Source organism: Pan paniscus, chromosome 7 (genome assembly GCF_029289425.2).
Source record: "Pan paniscus chromosome 7, NHGRI_mPanPan1-v2.0_pri, whole genome shotgun sequence".
NCBI lineage: Eukaryota > Metazoa > Chordata > Mammalia > Primates > Hominidae > Pan > Pan paniscus.
The window spans coordinates 128,747,951-128,766,851 of NC_073256.2; the positions used below are offsets into that span (position 1 = coordinate 128,747,951).

At 33.4% G+C, this 18,901-nt stretch overlaps 1 long non-coding RNA gene across 1 annotated transcript in view; it reads left to right on the top strand.

Annotated features, from left to right (window-relative positions):
• LOC130541770 (uncharacterized) overlaps positions 1 to 18,901 on the top strand; it is a 94,509-nt gene that overhangs the window by 123 nt on the left and 75,485 nt on the right. Inside the window, exon 2 of the long non-coding RNA XR_008955887.1 lies at positions 11,379 to 11,443. This is a non-coding gene — a long non-coding RNA (uncharacterized LOC130541770). The remainder of the gene's footprint in view (positions 1 to 11,378; positions 11,444 to 18,901) is intronic.

Here is an 18,901-nt window from a genome sequence, read left to right on the forward strand (position 1 = left end):
TCTCTGCTAGGTTTAGAAAAAGTTATTATTTTATAGATTACCCAGCTGTGTCTAGTTGTCAGGGTGGGAATGATGTACTTTCTGGTTTTCTACATGCTATGCAGGAGATGGAAGTGTTTGCCTTCAGCATTTCCTGCAGTGCAGTTCTCCAGGCATCATAATCTCTCTGCTTTTGCCCATCTGTTAATGTCTTTATTTCACATTTCCTTTTAAAGCATACATTAACTATATATTTAAAGAGTTGGTTGACAGTTCTTTCTTTTCTTTTGGCACATTAAAGATGTTTCTTTACTGTTATTTGAATTGCTTATTTTCTGATGAGAAGTCTCAGGTCAGACTTTAAGATTGTTCCTTCGTATGCCTTGTATTTTCATATCAATGTTCTAACATTTTTTTCTGTATATCTTTCTTTTATGAATTTGATTATGATGTGATTTTGTGTTATATTCTTAGTGTTTGTTGAGCTCCTTGCTTCGGTACATTTTCCTTCAAACCAAGAAACTTTTAGGGTATTATTTATTCATATATATTCTTATGTGCCCCTCCCTTAGGGAACTGTGGTAACATTTATATTAGGTGGCTTGATAAGGTACCACAGATTAGTGACAATCTGTTTATATATACATATTTTTTCCTTTCTCTCTTTGCGATTCAATTTAGGTAGGTGCTATTGTTCTCACATAGCTTAGAGATTTTTGCCTTCTGCCACCTCTCATGTGATCTAATCTAATTAAGAAAAATTTCACTTAAGACATTTCATTTTTCATTTCTACCTTTTCCATCTGTTTCTTATTCTATTCTTGTTATATTCATGTATTGTTAAAAGTATCGGGCACATTTATATTAGCTATAGCTCCTTAAAGTCATTGCTTGTCAGTCCCATCTTCTGTTATTTGTTAAGTCCTTCTGTCAGTTGTTTTCATTAATTCATATTTTTCTCCTGATTATGAGTAAATTTTTTTCTGTTTCTTTAATTTATAATAATATATGATTAGATGCCAGGCGTTGTTGTTAGATTGTTGCAGTTTAGGTTTGTTTTTCTTCCTTTAATGTAACTATCAAGTTACTAGCAAATCAGATCGACAGTTAAGGAGCTTGTTTATAAATTTTGTTAGAGAAGTCTGCAGTGGCCTTTACTTGGCTTAATTTACCCTTACTGCTAAAGCATGTTTATTCCTAGTTCTCTACTGATTGCTCCAACCGCTCAACAAGCTCTCTTGATTCTGGCTATATGAACTTAATCTTCTCACACTCTATGTGAACTCTGGGAATCAGTCATTATTGGCAGCTGTTTGTTTGTTTGCTTGTTTTGGGGGGAATGGTGGCATTTATGCATAATCAGAATATTTTACGTCAGAGAATCCAGATGATTTATTGTGGTTTAGCTCTTACTCTATATGTCTCCCTCATGTCAGATATTATGCCTACAATTTCCAGGGACTATTTTACATTTCAAACTTCAGTCTCTATCTCCAAAGCTCTGAGATGGCCATTGTCTACTTAGGCTTCTCCTTTCTGATGCATGGATTGAAAAATATCCCCAGGCAAAAAACCAGGGCAATGTTGTTAATATGCACCTCCTGTTTTGGGGGGCTTTTTTCACTTTCAGGGATCACAGTCATGTCTGCTTGCTGTGCAATAACTGTTTGGTTTTCTAATTTTTTAATGCATATGGTAAATCTAGTTTCAGTTACTCTACTACTTTTACAGTTCAGGTAACTGAGAAAAAGAATGTGTTAAGTATTTCCCCAAGGTCAATTTGTCAGAAGGTTTTACAAAGGCAAAAGTGTTTTCTGGTGTGTTCAGGATCTGGCTCTCAGGAAAAGAGGAGTTGAAAATGTAGGGGAGAAATTTTCTTTAAATTGAGTCAGGTGAAATGGCACATAATACTATTTAGTTTTCAGTTGTATGAACTTAGACGTATGATCAAAAGTAACGATTTGTTTAAAGAGATGAAAAATATATTTTATATCTAGATAGCCATATTCTCTATTACTGTGCAAGAAAGAAGGAAACAAATTTAATCAATAATTCCATAATTAATTATGGTATATTCTAAAATTTATTCTATGCGTATTAAATTTTACCCTAAATAGATGGTATAAATTACTCTTTAATACAAAATATATTGTATATGATTAATTTCAATTAATTTATTGATGGAAATTTCATTTTGAAAAGACATTGGACAGTACATTTTTTAAAATTTTCTAATCCTAAAGAGATTTTATACATTATTATATTTTATTTGTATATTTATGGGTTTGGAATTTATAAAGTTGAAAGTCAGGTCAAGAAACTTGCTTAGATAAATTAAAAAATCATATGGCACCCATTAGTTTATGTAATCACCCATTATCAGTTTAAATTCTATAGTATCTCTAGTGCTGTCTGATGTTTATTTTTTATGCTGGTAATTTTTGTCTCTCTCTTTTTTTTCCTTAATAACTGAAATTAGAATTTTATCAATTTTGTTAGTCTTTCCAAAGAACTAGCTTTTCATTTTATAGGTTTTCTCTATTATTCATTTTTCCCATTAATTTGTTTCCACTCTTTTTTTTTCAATATATTTTTGTTTTTCCTTTATCCACTTTGGATTTATTCTGGCCTTTTTTTTCGAGGCTTTCTAAGATGTATGCCTATTTCATTGATGTTTATATGTTTCTTCTTTTCCACCAGAAAGATTTAAAGCTATACCTATTCTTCTAATGGCTGGTTAATTTCACAGCATAAAAGTTTGAGTTTTGTTTTCATTTATACTGTTAAAGACTATTTCCTAATTTCCTCTGTGATTTTTTTCTTTGGTCCATAGTTGACAGCACTGTTCATATCTTTTTTATATTTATTTTTCCTCTCTATTTATTTTATAAATTACTGAGTTGGGGTGAAAAATTCTGTGGACTTTTAATTTTGTACTCTAGGTGCATTAAATTTTGTTTCGTGTATTTTGAAATTCTCTTTTTAAGTACACACTTATTTAAGATTATTGTATCTCCTTGATTAATCAATTATTTTGTTACACATGTCCTCTTAATCTGTGGTCATACTCGTAGTTCTGTAGTCTATTTTTCTGACTTTGGCATAGCCACACCAGTTTTCATAGTGTTTGCATTTTTTTTCTGTTTTTACTTTCCGAATGTACTTAATAAAAAAAACAAATACATGTATAGTTGGGTGTTGCTTTTATCTGAAAGTCGCTGATTTTTCATAAAAATGTTTATATTTATTTTTATTCTTACAAATTATTAATTAAATGTTTATAAAGCATAGTCTTAAGGCTTTCTAATTGAAAACTTTACTTCCATCTTATTTAATGTAACTATATGGATGGATTGAATTAACTCCTTTGCTGTTTATTTTTTCTTCTTTTTTCATCTGACTCATTTTTTAATTCTTCTTCAATTCCTTTTGAACAATAAGGCTTAAAATTCATACTGGCTGGCTGCTCATCTACAGGCTTCCTACAGGGCTGCTTTGGCTCAATGAAGAGAGGGTCTCATGCATTTCTTTCTACCTGCTGAACAGTCTGTTTCCTTTCACTGCTCCTCTTCAATTTCAGAGTTTCAGACATCTTCTCTCCCTTTACGGTACAAATAAAATAAAATAAAAGCCTTAATATCCTAAAAAGTGTAGATGCTTACCCTAGTCCTATATTTTTTCTCTACCTTCAAGCATAATTCCAAGTACCTTTCTAGAAATTATACCTGCTTTGTCTACTGGAGACAGTCAGCTGAATCATCGAGTTCTTGCAGAAGCATTGAGCTTTAGCACCCAAGGGCTCTGAGACAGTTGTATTCAACAACCTCGTTGCATGAAAGAAGGCACTAGCACAGAGAGGGGTAAGACCTGACTGAAGTCACAGCATTAGCAGCATGGCTGAGGCTAGGTCTGTTGCTCCAAGCTGGATGCTCCCTTTACTCCTCTGCTTCTTGCAGGGAGTGCTCTGGGGATCATTGTCTTAAATGCTTATTGGACCAGCTGTATCTCAGGTGAATCAGCCTCAAAAGAATTGTTAAGGATAAAATAATATGCAATTCAGAGGCCCCAAGAGAAAGCTGCTTGTAAGATAAAGAAAGAGGCAGATTCTGCTTCTTGCCCCATCCCTTCCTCTGTCCCCTAAAAGCTGGTCAGACTGGGAGGCAGGAGGTGGAGGGATCACATGAGGGATCAATGAGGGTTTGGTTGTGAGATGAGCTGCTGCTCTCTTCTCTGTCAGGCCCAGCTTCAGGAATATCTAATCCCATCTGCCCACTCCGAATGAGCCAAATTGATTTGTATATCCTAAGGATTATCATTGCAAGAGTCTGCAGCCTCAGGGGAGTTCTGAGGGACATGGACATTGCAGACTTTTTCACCAACCAGGAAAACTTTTCAGGCATCACCCAAGAGGTCCAGCTGAAGATGTAACAGATGGTTCATAAGTCCATGCTGCAACTTGATGAGAAGAGTGTGAGGCAGCTGCCACCACTGGGGATGTCCTAAAGTTGACGTTCAAGCCTCTTATTATCATTTTCAGCTGGCCCTTCATTGTGATGATCTTTGACCATTTCAGATGCAGCAGCCTTTTCCTGGGCAAGGTCATTAATCTAACCTAAGGGTATGCCCACCCAGGAGCCAAGGCACCATGTGACTTTGGGCATCAGAAACAACACAAAAATGTCTTGGGGAATGGGAGATTTCTCCAATGTTTTACAGTTTTTCCTGAAATCCAATGAGAAGTGTCTCTAGCTTTAAGCATCTTGTAATAAATAAATGCTATTAGTGGGGGGAAAATAATATAAGGTGAAGTTTTTATTCTTTATCTTGTTATTGTGGAAGACATGAAGGACTTCCTCATTCCTCTACATTCTAATTAGAAATGGGAACACACTTTATGTTCAAGTTTGCAAAATCTATTTGGCTTATATTTTATTCCTTCTCTATGGATCTGATAACATCTTTTTTACATTAAAAAATAGTTTCATCTTCGTGCGCGCGTGTGTGTGTGTGCACGCATGAGAGAGAGAGAGAGAGAGAGGGAGAGAGAGAGTTTGTTTTTATTTATTTTTTAAATAGCTTTGGAGTACCAGTGGGGTTTTTGGTTACATGGATGAATTGTACACTGGTGAGGTCTAGGATTTTAGTGCGCCTGTCACCTGAGTAGTACACATTGCATCAAATAGGTAGTTATTTGTCCCTCATCTCCCTCTTACCCTGCCCCCTTCTGAGTCTCCAAACTCTGTTATACCACTCTGTATTCCTTTATCTACCTGTAGCTTAGCTCCTACTTGTAAGTGAGAAAATAGAGTATTTGGTTTTCAATTGCTGAGTTGCTTCTCTTAGAATAATGGCCTCTAGTTCCATCTAAGCTGCTGCAAAATACATTATTTTGCTTTTCTTATGGCTGAGTAGTATTTCAAGGCATATATATATATATATATATATATATATATATATATCCTAAGGATTATTATCTCAAGAGCCTACAACCTAAGGGGAGTTCTGGGGGACATGGACATATACAAAAATATATATGTAAATATATATTTTACATATTTATAGATTTATATTTATAAATATATATAATGTGTTTTTATATGTAAAATATTTTCTTTATACACTTATTAGATGATGGACACTTAGATTAATTCCATATATTTCCAATTTTGAATTGTGCTGTGATAAACATGTGTACAGATGCATTTTTGATATAGTGACTTTTCCTTTGGGTAGATACTCAGTAGTGGTATTACTGAATTGAATGGTAGATCTAATTTCAGTTCTTTGAGAAATCTACATACTGTTTTCAATAGAGGTTTTATAATTTACATCCCTACCTGCAGTGTACGGTCATTCCTGTTTTACCACATACACACCAATATCTACTGTTTTCTAACTTTTTAAGAATAGCCATTCTGGGTAGGGTAAGGTGGTATTTCATTGTAGCTTTAGTTTGCATTTCCATGATGATTAGTGATGTTGGACATTTTTTCACATATTTGTTGGACATTCATACATATTATTTTGAGAAATATCTATTCATGTACTTTGCCCACTCTTCGATGGGATTATTTTTTTCCTGATGATTTATTTGAATTCCTTGTAGATTCTGAATATTAGTCCTTTGTCAGATGTGTAGCTTGTGAATATTCCTATTCTGAGGGTTTTCTGTTTATTCTGATGATTATTCCTTTGGCTGTGCAGAAGCTTTTTAGTTTAATTAATTCCCATTTAATTACTATTGTTTTTATTGCACTTGCTGTTGGGGTCTTAAACATAAATTATTTGCCCAAGCCAATATCCAGAAGAGATTTTCCCAGGTTATCTTCTAGAATTTTTATGGTTTCAGGCCTTAGATTTAAGTCCTTGATTTATCTTGAGTTCATTTTTGTATAAGGTGGAAGAGAGGGATACAGTTCCATTCTTCTATATGTGGCTATCTAATTTTCCCAACATTATTTATTAAATATGATGTCTTTTCCCCAATTTGTTTTTGGATGTTTTGTCAAAGATCTGTTGGTTGTAAATATTTGGTTTTATTTCTGGGTTCTCCATTCTGTTCCATTGGTCTATGTATTTACTTTGATACCAGTACCATGCTGTTTTGGTTACTATAGGCTTGTAGTATAATTTGAAGTCAGATAATGTGATGCCTCCAGATTTGTTCTTTGTTCTTAGGATCATTTTGAGTATTTGGGCTCTTCTTTGGTTCCATCTTAATTTTAGCATTGTTTTTTCTAATTCTGTGAAAAATGATGTTGGTATTTTGATAGGAATTGCATTGAATCTATAGATTGCTTTGGGAAGTATAGGCATTTTTACAATACTGATTCTTCCAATCTTTGAGCATGAAATATATTTCTATTTGTTTATGTCATCTATTATTTCTTTCAGTAGTGCTCTGTAGTTCTCCTTGTAGAGATCTTTCACCTCTTTGGTTAAGTATATTTCAATTGTTTTTGTAGCGATTTTAAAGGGACTGGGTTCTGGATTTGATTCTCAGTTTGGTCAATGCTGCTGTATAGTAGTGCTACTGATTTTTGTACATTGATTTTTTAGCTTTACTTAATTCATTTATCAGATACAAGAGTGCTTTGGATGAATCTTTAGAGTTTTCTAGGTATAAGATCATATCATTGGAAAACAGAGATAGTTTGATTTCCTCTTTTCCAGTTGGGATGCACTTTATTTCTTTCTCTTGCCTGATTGTTCTAGCTAGGACTTCCAGTACTACTTTGAATAGAAATGGTTAAAATGGGCATCCCTGTCTCTTCCTAATTCTTAGAAAAAACGTTTCAACTTTTCCCCATCCAGGATGATGTTGGCTGTAGATCTGTCATATATGGCTTTTATTACTTTCATATATGTTCCTTCTATGGCCAGTTTGTTGAGATTTTATGTCTTAAAGTATGCTGGATTTTTATCCCATGCTTTTTCTGGATCTACTGAGATGACAATACGGTTTTTGCTTTTAATTCTGTTTATGTGATGAATAACATTATTGACTTGTATATGCATATGTTGAACCATTCCTATATCACTGGAATGAAAACCATTCCATATTTATGTACTGTTGAATTCAGTTTGCTATTACTTTGTTGAGAATTTTTGCATTTATATTCATCATATATATTGGTCTGTAGTTTTTTGTTGTTATGTCCTTTGTTGGCTTTGGTATCAGGGTGATACTGGCATCATAGAATGAGTTAAGAAGGATTTTTGAAATCTTCTCAATCTTTTGGAATAGTTTTAGTGGAATTTATACCAATTCTTCTTTGAGTGTCTGGAAGAAATCAACGGAATTTATCTGTTCCTGGGCTTTTTTGTTGTTGTTGGATTTCTTTATTATTACTGACTCAATCTCACTGCTTGTTATTGGTCTGTTTGGAATTTCTATTTCTTTCTGATTTAAGCTGATGGTTGGGGGAAATGTATGTTTTCAGAAATTTATGAATTTCCTCCAGTTTTGTAGTTTGTGTGCATAGAGGTGTTCATAGCAATCTGGAATGATATTTTTTATTTCTGTGATGTCATTTGTAATCTTCCTTTCTAATTGAGCTTATTTTAATTTTCTCTCTCTTTTTTTTTAAATCTAGCTAGTGGTCTATCAATATTGTTTATCTTTTCAAATAATCAGTGGTATATTCATTGATCTTTTTTACTTTTTTGTTTCAATTTCATTTAGTTTTGCAGTGATTTTTGTATTTCTTTTATTCTGAGAGTTGGCGGTTTGGTTTGTCCTTGTTTCTCTAGTTCCTTGTGGTGTGATATAATGTTAGGATGTGAATTTCTGATCATTCAGATTTTTCTGACGTAGACATTTAGCACTATAAACTTTCCTCTTAGCATTGTGCTGTATTCCACAGATTTTGATAAATTGTATCACTGTTGTCATTCATTTCAAAATTTTCAATTTTCATCTTGATTTCATTGTTAATCCTGAAATCATTCTGGAGCAGATTGTTCAATTTCCATGTATTTGAATAGTTTTGAGAGTAATTTTTATTTATTTCTAGTTTTGTTTTGCTGTGGCCTGAGAAGATATTTAATATGATTCTATTTTCTTAAATTTGTTGATACTTTATTTTGTGGCTTCTCATATGGTCTATCTTAGAGAATGTTCCATGTGCTAATGCAGTTTTTGGGTACAATGCTCTGTAAATATCTGTTCGGTCCATTTGTTCTAGAGTACAGGTTAAATTCAGTCTTTCTTTCTTTCTTTCTTTCTTTCTTTCTTTCTTTCTTTCTTTCTTTCTTTCTTTCTTTCTTTCTTTTTTTTTTTTTTTTTTTTGAGACAGAGTTTCGCTCTTGTTGCCCAGGCTGGAGCGCAATAGTGCAATCTCGGCTCACCACAACTTCTGCCTCGCGGGTTCAAGCAGTTCTCCTGCCTCAGCCTCCTAAGTAGCTGGGATTTCAGACGTGTGAGGCGTGTGCCACCATGCCTGGCTAATTTTGTATTTTTAGTACAGACAGGGTTTCTCCATGTTGGTCAGGCTTGTCTTGAACTTCTGACCTCGGGTGACCCGCCCGCCTCAGCCTCCCAAAGTGTTTCGATTACAGGCATGAGCCACCATGCCCGGCAGTATTTCTTCATTGACTTTCTGCCTCTATGATCATTCTAGTGCTGTCAGTGGAGTGCTGAAATCCCCCACTCTTAACTGTGTTGCTATCTCTTTTCCTAGGCATAGCAGTAATTACTTTATGAATCTGGAACTTCAGAGTTAAGTGCATGTATGTTTATAATTATTACATCCTTTTGTTGAATTGATCCTTTTATCATTATGTAATGGCCTTCTTTGTCTTTTCTTTTTTTTTTTAAAGTCTGTTTTATCCAATATAAGACCAGCTACTCCTGCTGACTTTCAGTTTCCATTTGTGTGAAATATCTTTTTTCACCCCTTTACCTTGAGTCTATAGGAATCCTTACATGTTAGGTTTGTCTTATGAAGACAGCAGCTATTTGTTTTGTGAATTTTTGAATTCATTCTGCCAATCTGTATATTTAAGGTGGATCATTTAGACCATTTACATTCAATGTTAATATTGAGATATGAGATACTGTTCCAGTCATCATGTCTATTGTGACCTAGTGACTTTGTTTTCTTCATTGTGTTGTTGTTTTATAAGTGTTGTGATTTTATGCTTTCAGGAGTTTCTATTCTGGTGTGTATTAACCTTATGTTTCAAGATTTAGAACACCTTTTATTATTTCTTGTAGGATTGCTCTAGTATTAACAATTTTACTCCACATTTGCTTGTCTGACACTTTATTTCTCCTTCATTTATGAAACTTAGTTTTGCTGGATACAGACTTCTTGGAGGATAGTTACTCCATTTAAGGAGACAAAAGATAAGGCCTCAAGCCCTTCTGGATTGTAAAGTTTCTACTGAGAGGTCTCCTGTTAGTCTGATAGTTTTTCCTTTATAGGTTATCTGATTTTTTTTTTCTCACTGTTTCTAGAATTCTTTTCTTACCATTGACTTTAGATAGCCTTATGACTATAAGCCTTGGTGATGTTCCTTTTGCAATGAGTCCCCCGGGAGTTCTTTGAGCTTCTTGTATTTGGATATCTAAATCTGTAGCAAGGCAAGGTACGTTTTCCTTAATTAGTCTCTCAAATAGATTTTCCAACTTCTTACTTTTTCTTCTGTCTCAGAAACACCTATATTTCATAGGTTTGGCTATTTTATTTAACCCCATGTTTCTTGGAGACGGTTCATTTATTTAAATCCATTTTTGTTTATTTTGTCTGATTGGCTTAATTCAAAAGAGACAACAAGGAAAGTCTTTCTTCTACTTGGCCTAGTCCATTGTTTGAACTTTCCACTGCATTTTGTATTTCCCTAAATGTGTCTTTCATTTTCAGAAATTCTGGTAGGTTTTTCTTTAAAATACCTGTCTGTTTAGAAATGTTTTTACTCATATCCTTATTTTTTTTAAATTTGTTTATGTTGGCTTTCATCTTTATCTTGTATCTATTTGAGTAACTTAATAATCAACCCTTTGAATTATTTATCTGATGTTTCTACAGTTTCGTTTGGATACACTAATAGATAGTTTGATATTTTAGGGATGTTTTAGACCCTGTTTTTCATATTGTCAGAATTATTTTTCTGGCTCCTTCTCACTTGGACAGACTATTCTTCTAATGACTTTTGAATTCATTTTTGATTGAACTAGGTTGTCTTTTTAATTTTTTTTTCCCTTAAGGATGTGACTTTAATGTTTATAGTATATTGTCACCTAGCTGCAGCTCCGTGTGCTTTCAGTGGTGCAGACTCGGTATGAGTCCCTTGGTTATAGAGAATCTTTGTGCAATGGCTTTCTCAGATGGTGGTTGTGGTGATGCTGTGCTGGATGTGTGAGCAGGTTCACTGTCTCCTGTAGGGAGTTTTTAGTCTGGTTCACAATTTAGGCTGCAGCCTGCTGCTTCTTTCAAAAGATCTGTGGTTTCTTTCAGTTTTTCTGTTAAGTTAGTATGTTGCTTCTGAAAAGAAACTGCTTTTCTTGTGGCTACTGAAAATGAATTCCTCCTCTTTCCCTGAAAGCAAAGTAGTTCTATGGCCAGCAGCTGTCACTTGGAGAAGACCACACAGCTCCAGCAGGGCAGCCTTTTGTCTCTTGATTTCTCCTCAAATCTGATGACACACACTAACCCCAGCCATCTCTTGAAACATGTCCTCAAGCATTCAGCACAGTGGTGCGTCAAGACAGGCTGCCCAATCCAATTGCTGGGGCTGGATGTCTCTTAGGGATTGAAGGCTGAAGGGAGGATTGAAACTGGAGCTCTGGGAACTCCCAGTCAAGTAACCTGAGCAACAGTTTCATCTTCTGAAAAAGTTCTTTTTCTTGATTTCACGTTTTATATGTTTATCTCAAACATTTATATTCCTCAAAGATCCTCTAAACTAACTACAAGCTCCTCCACATTATCAGGACAAACACAATTCTAACTCTCAAAAGGTAAGTATAGTAAGTATCATGGTAGTGGAATTAAAATATATGATTGCTACATTTTAAGTTATTAAGTTATGAGGTCAAATTTCAGAAAGAGAAAGAGTAAGTAGAAATGGAATTTCTTGGGAATGTTTAATTAGTTATATTACATCTTTACCAACAATAAATAAAACAAAATACTTTATTTAACCATTCCTAATTGCTTTCACTTTTTAAATGGTTTTAATCTATCATCATCTACTTTTTAATATCTATAACCATTAATACAATAATTTTCAGATTTTCAAAATGACAAATGCTTGTATTTTTATCAGAAAGTTTTAGGATGTTTCAGATTGACCAAATATGTTGTTTTTTCCCTTCCTAATGGAGAAAGCTAAGTCTTTAAGTTGCCTTAAGTCACATGTGACACCTCCATATTATAATATGCATGTTGTCAATGTCCTGGGGACAGAAATGATATGTCTAGTTCTGAATTTCAGCAATTTTTGTATTCCAGCATCATAAAAATTGTTCAAACCATTGTATAGATTATATGTTTCATAACAAAATGAAATATGCACTTAAAATTTAAAAAATCAAAGTCTTATGGCACTAAATATACTTTTCCTAAATCTCTTAACTTTACAGGGAAATTTATTTCATTAATCCTTTTTTATGTTCTTCTAGCAGTTGTTTCTAAAACACTAAGTTAGAAGTTCATATAACTATTTTAACTTACTATAAGTTATTGAAAATGTCTCTATATATTTATATGATAAATGTATGCAAATGTATGCAGATTATACATAATATTATCTCAATTTTTATAAGGCAAAAACATCATAAGTGTTGTGCAAAAGATTTAAACAGACACTTCACAAGAGAAAATATAGAAAAGTCCAATAAACCAAATGACAAATTCTCAAAATAATTGGTCATCAGGCAATGCAAATATAAACTACAATGAGATATCAGTACACAACTTTCAGATAAGAAAAATTTTCAACATGTGATAATTCCAAGTGTTAGCAAAGATGAGGAACAACTAGAATTCTCATAGTTGGTAGGAAAAAAATAACTATTTGAGAAACTATTATTTTATAATATTAACATAGACTTTTCACACAATTCAACAATTCCACATCTAGGCATTTACAAGTAAGAAATAAGAGCCAATGTCCACACAATCTCTTGCACACAGATACGTAGTATTTATATTCATAAAGCAGAAACTGAAAAAAGACTATGTTTATCAGCATATGAATGGATAACCAAATGATGGTGTATTCATACACTGAAATACTACACAACAGTAAAAAATGTTCTGAAACAAAATAATACAGAGGATTCTTTAAACACTATTGAGTAAAGAAATCAGATATGAAAATGCATTCCACTTGGCTCCGTTTTATGTGAAAATCTGGAAAGACAAATCTATTACTGAAAGAATGAATATTAGTGGTTGCCTGGGGACAAGGAAGTAGAGGATCTATTGATATATGGCATAAAGGCAGTTTGAGGGTAATTATAATTTTTTATGTCTTATTGTGATGGTTGTATAGATGTATGCCTTTTTCAGAACACATTATATGTTGCCAAATCTAAATTGCATTCATTGACCCATATGTAACAGGAGTTTATAAAAATTATTTTATTCTATTAACAAATATTTTAAAATTATTCAAATGAGGCTTTATTTATTTGTATTTTTAATGTAGTAGCAGAGCAATTGTTGGGAGGAAAAAGATTCCAGTTAACTAGCGTCATTTTTCAAGAGATAAGGACTTTTTTCTCTAAATGTAAGGCTATCTACATTATAATTTATTATAAATACGTTTATCACTTTTATACAAAACGTAGGCATTCAAACAGAAACAAATTATCCATCCTCAACAAATAAAACAACGAATATGTGCTTTTGTTGGTTAAGTTAAATGTTTATACAGAAAAATAGCTCCTCCAAAATATGAATATCATTTATATTACCAACAATTGAATGTGCTTTTTGTAAAAATTTTAGTAATCTAAATAAGGAATATTTTTCTGTCATATTAAATTAATAATATTTAACATTATATTAAATAAACAATTATTCATTAAAAAGGAAATACGGTACTTCCTGGCTGGTCACCAAGATTAAAATTTGTAGTCACATCATTGAATTCAAATTGTAGATTTAGATTTTTGACTCTGAGCACAGACCTGAGATTAAATAACACTGGAGACCCAATAACCTCTTCATATGAGAATAACAACTAATCTTAAATAATAAGCACCTACACAATATTGACAATTAATTTAGAAGTTATGGGGGCATGTTCTGCTGGTTGTGCCTACCACTTGGGTTTAATAACCATCCTGTAGTAAATGAGTTACATGGGCAATAGGCTAAACCAATCTAAGCCTTGAGAGATATAATAATAGTACTGGTCATGCAGGATGATTGTTAAAATGAATGACATAATTAATACAAAATACTTGGGTCACAATTAAGCATCAAAAGTACTATACAAATATTAAATATTAGTATAGGCTTCATTTCTAAAATAACTTCTCCAAAGTAATGCTAAATATTGTTAAAATTAAACAAATGGCAAACCTCTTCTTTACAGCTATATTTCATATTTTTAAAAAGCTAAATTATCTTTTATTACAAAACAGATAAATTATATTTGTATAGATAGTTGTAAATATAAAATTTCAAAATATTTCATGAAGTTTTTATTATTCATGAAGGAATTAACCAATGGTCTACATATAATTAAGAATATAAGTATAAATATATCTAAAATGTCTTCTTGGGTGACCAAAGAGTAAAAATTTAAACCAAATTCTCTCGAAACACATTTTATAGACAATCAAATATGCTGTGAATAATATAGTCACCCAATATATTTTCTTAGATTTGAATTCATTCATAATAACTCTGATGTAAATAATTAAAATATTTGCTTTTGCTTCAAAATCTATTTTATATTGCACCTTATTTCGTATATAGTGTTAGTGTACAAGAAATCATAAATGAAAGTTTACTTTATTAAATGCCATTTTAGGATCCATTGCTATCTTAATCCATGTTCACTATAAAACAGAGCCTCGGCCAGGCATGGTGGCTCACGCCTGTATTTCAAACACTTTGGGAGGCCAAGGTGGGCAGATCACAAGGTCAGGAGATCGAGACCATCCTGGCTAACACGGTGAAACCCCATCTCTACTAAAAATACAAAAAGTTAGTCGAGCGTTGTGGCAGGTGCCTGTAGTCCCAGCTACTTGGGAGGCTGAGGCAGGAGAATGGTGTGAACCCAGGAGGCGGGCTTGCAGTGAGCCGAGATCGTGCCACAGCACTCCAGCCTGGACAACAGATTGAGACTCCATCAACAAACAAACAAACAAACAAACAAAAACAGAGCCTGAGACTAAGTAATAAGTAATAATCCTCATTACCTTTGGGAGGTCATGTTCCAAGGCAGGTAAAATGATGCAAAGGAAAGTGAGGCAAAGAGGAATGTGAGTAAAGGCAAAAAGGATGCCAAAGGTTGCCCTCTTTCATCACTCCTATTCAACATAGTATTGGAAGTTCTGGCCAGGGCCATCAGGTAAGAGAAAGATATAAAGGGTATTCAGATCGGAAGAGAGGAAGTCAAATTGTCTCTGTTTGCAGATGACATGATTATATATTTAGAAAGCCCCATCATCTCAGCCCAAAATCTCCTTAAGCTGATAAGGAACTTCAGCAAAGTCTCAGGATACAAAATCAACGTGCAAAAATCACAAGCATTCCTATACACCATTAATAGAGATCCAAATCATGAGTGAACTCCCATTCACAATTGCTACAAAGAGAATAAAATACCTAGGAATACAACTTACAAGGGATGTGAAAAACCTCCTCAAGGGGAACTACAAACCACTGCTCAAGGAAATAAGAGAGGAAACAAATGGAAAACATTCCATGCTCATAGATAGGAAGAATCAATATCTTGAAAATGAAAATGGCCATACTGCCCAAAGTAATTTATAGATTTAATGTCACCCCATCAAGCTACCACTGACTTTCTTCACAGAATTAGAAAAGAAAAACTACTTTAAATTTCATACAGAACCAAAAAAGAGCCCATATAGCCAAGACAATCCTAAACAAAAAGAACAAAGCTGGAGGCATCATGCTACCTGACTTCAAACTATACTACAAGGCTACAGTAACCAAAACGGCATGGTACTGATACCAAAACAGATACAAAAACCAATGTAACAGAACAGAGGCCTCAGAAATAACACCATACATCTACAACCATCTGATCTTGGACAAACCTGACAAAAACAAGCAATGGGGAAAGGATGCTCTACTTAATAAGTGGTGTTGGGAAAACTGGCTAGCCATATGCAGAAAACTGAAACTGGACCCCTTCTTTACATCTTATACAAAAATTACATCATATTCTTAAAATCTTTTCACACACAAAATGCCCAGATTTTTCTGTCAAAATAGTTTGACAAAAACCATGCAATTATTGTGCAACTATGGGTCTTACTTTGTACCTCACTCTTTGGTGTCCCTGAGGAATTAAAACTTGTTATATGTCTCAAAGCAATGATTCATGCTTTGGATTTTAAGCATGATGGATTTTAAGGCAGGTCATCAGTCCCTCCTGAGACAACTAAGCTAAATATTAACAATTGTTTCCACAATCCTTAGTGCAGGGGAACCTTGCAGGCGAAATTAAATTCTTCTGCACAGAAGGGACAAACATCACCTACTCTTCCATTTCTTTGGACAAAGGTTGTCAAAATGGCTTCAATTCTGGAAGCAGATGCAACTTTCCACTGTGCTGAAAATAGAGAAAAAAAACATTTTGTTGTGTAGTACTAATATCTACTGTTCTAGAAAGAGCAAATTTGTTTTGCTGTAAAATTAAGGTGCTAATGATGGTAAGAAAAACTTAAGTTAAAACCGTGACATGTCTAGATGATTTGTGTGTTATAAAAACAGGAAAGTATGATATTTTTTAAAGTAATGTAGCTCAAATGATCTTTTCTGTATAATACACTTCCATTGTTTAAACAAGGATCCTATAATTCTTTTTGCCTAGACAGCTGTTCAAAGGCTATTAATTTATATCACAAAATGAAATATAACAGTGTGATTGGGTTGGTGGTACTACAGAGGCATTTTTAGAATTCTTAGTATAATGCACAGTAAATTTCACAAGTTATATTTCCAGTATGATTCTATCAAGTTAAATGACCTTGGAGTAGACTATTAAGGGCAAAGACACTTCTCTTATAATCGACTTCAGCTATTAAAGCCATCCAGAATTTTTTCTCATATTGAAAAAAATTTATCCTCTACCCCCTGATGGCTACAAGAAAGGGTTTGGGCCATTTGTTCCAAATCTCATATATAACTCTATTATAGAGCTATTATGCATGTTAAGAACATCTAAATCCAGTCTAGTCTGATGTACCTATTATCAGAATTTGTGAAAATGCCACTTATTTAAAAATTATTTCTTAAGACTGCTCATGTATAGAAAGTTTCTGAATATAGTCAGACTTCCTTTGCAGTAAGAAAAAGGATGATAATAGGGTATGAAACACTTTGAATAAAAATTAAATATTACAAATGTATTACAATATTGATTATAATAACTCTAAGTAATTTTTTGTTTGTTTAAAAAAATAATGTATCCCTATTGATTGGCAAGTATGCTACCAAATCCTGAGGATTCATTCCTGATATTCCACGCAATGAATGGACACAATATCTTAAGTGTTTACCAGGACATGTTCTTGCAATTTAAATATATAATAATGGATTAATAATATAGTTTTTACCATTCTATAAGTGTCAGTTAAAGTTATATAATAGCCAAAAATCTAACCGCAGTCACACACACACTGCCTAACATTTCAGTCAATGGTGGACCACATATATAATGGTAGTCTCATAAGGTTATAAGGGAGCTGAAAAATTTCTATTGCTTAGTAATGTCATAGCCATCATAATATCACAGTGCAACACATTATTTATATGTTTGTGGTGATGCTGGTGTAAACAAACTAACTGTGCTGCCAGTCATACAAAAGTACAGGACACTGGGAGGCTGAGGCAGCGGATTACGAGGTCAGGAGTTTGAGAGCAGCCTGTGCAATATGGTGAAACCACGTCTCTACTAAAAAATACAAAAAAAATTAGCCAGGTGTTGTGGCATGCGCCTGTAGTCCCAGCTATTTGGGAGGCTGAGACAGGAGAATCGCTTGAACCGGGGAGGCGGAGGTTGCAGTGAGCTGAGATCGCCCCACTGCACTCCAGCCAGGGTGACAGAGAGAGACTCCATCTCAAATTAAATAAATAATAAATAAATAAAAATATATAAAAAATAGGACATACAATTTTGCACAGTATGTAATATTTAGTAAGTATAGTAAATGACTATGTTACTTGTTTATGTATTTACCAGACTATACTTTTTATCATTACTTTAGTGTGTACTACTTTTACTTATGAAAAATGTTAACTGTTAAACAGCCTCAGTCAGTCCTTAAGGAGGTATTCCAGAAGAAGGCATTATCATCATAGGCAATGACAGCTCCATGCGTGTTATTGCCCCTGAAGTTCTTCCAGTGAGACAAGATGTGGAAGTGGAGGACAGTGATGTTGATGATCGTGACCCTTGTTTGTCCTGGACTAATAATGTGTGTGTTTGTGTTTTAGATTTTAACAGAAAAGTTTAAGAAGTAAAATAAATAAATAAATTGTTAAAATAAGAATATAAAGTAAAAAAATATACTTTACAGCTGTTCAGCATGTTTGTGTTTTAAGCTAAGTGTTATAAAAAAGAATCAAAAAGTTAATTTAAAAAAGATTTTTAAACATAGCATTTCAATATCCTTTGACCATTGTGGTATGAATAAAAGTTGCTGGAATCAAGAAAGCAACACAAATTATAGCATCAATACTATGTATCTAGAAATACATAAAATGAAATGAAAATGATTAGTGAAGGAATTCATCTTAAAAGTCAATTAACTTACTGTAATTTAAGGATAAATGTTATGAACCAATTGTAAATAGGGGTGTTTTCCTAATTGTGATAAAAAGAGGGGTTGCCATATCTGTCAGTCAATATGTTGTCTTTCTTCGGTGTCAAGATGTATGTGTCCTATGAAACATTTTCATATTTTTTATTTTGAATGCTCAAACTGATCATTTTTACATCCATGCTTTCTCATTAAATTGATTTTCTTCACCAGATACTGCTTCAAGCTGTCTACCTCTAATACCACTCTTAAATTCTGTATATTTTTTGAGATATTTCTCAAGGTCTGTTCCCATCAGAAGATGAAGTTGATAAGTAATATGGAATTTGAATTACATATGTCCCACTTTAGGTAAAGAAGTTAAACTCTCCATCTTACAAGGCTGTGGATAAGAAAGGTTTTTAACTTGTTTTTTTTTTTTTTTGTCAACACCTAAGAAAA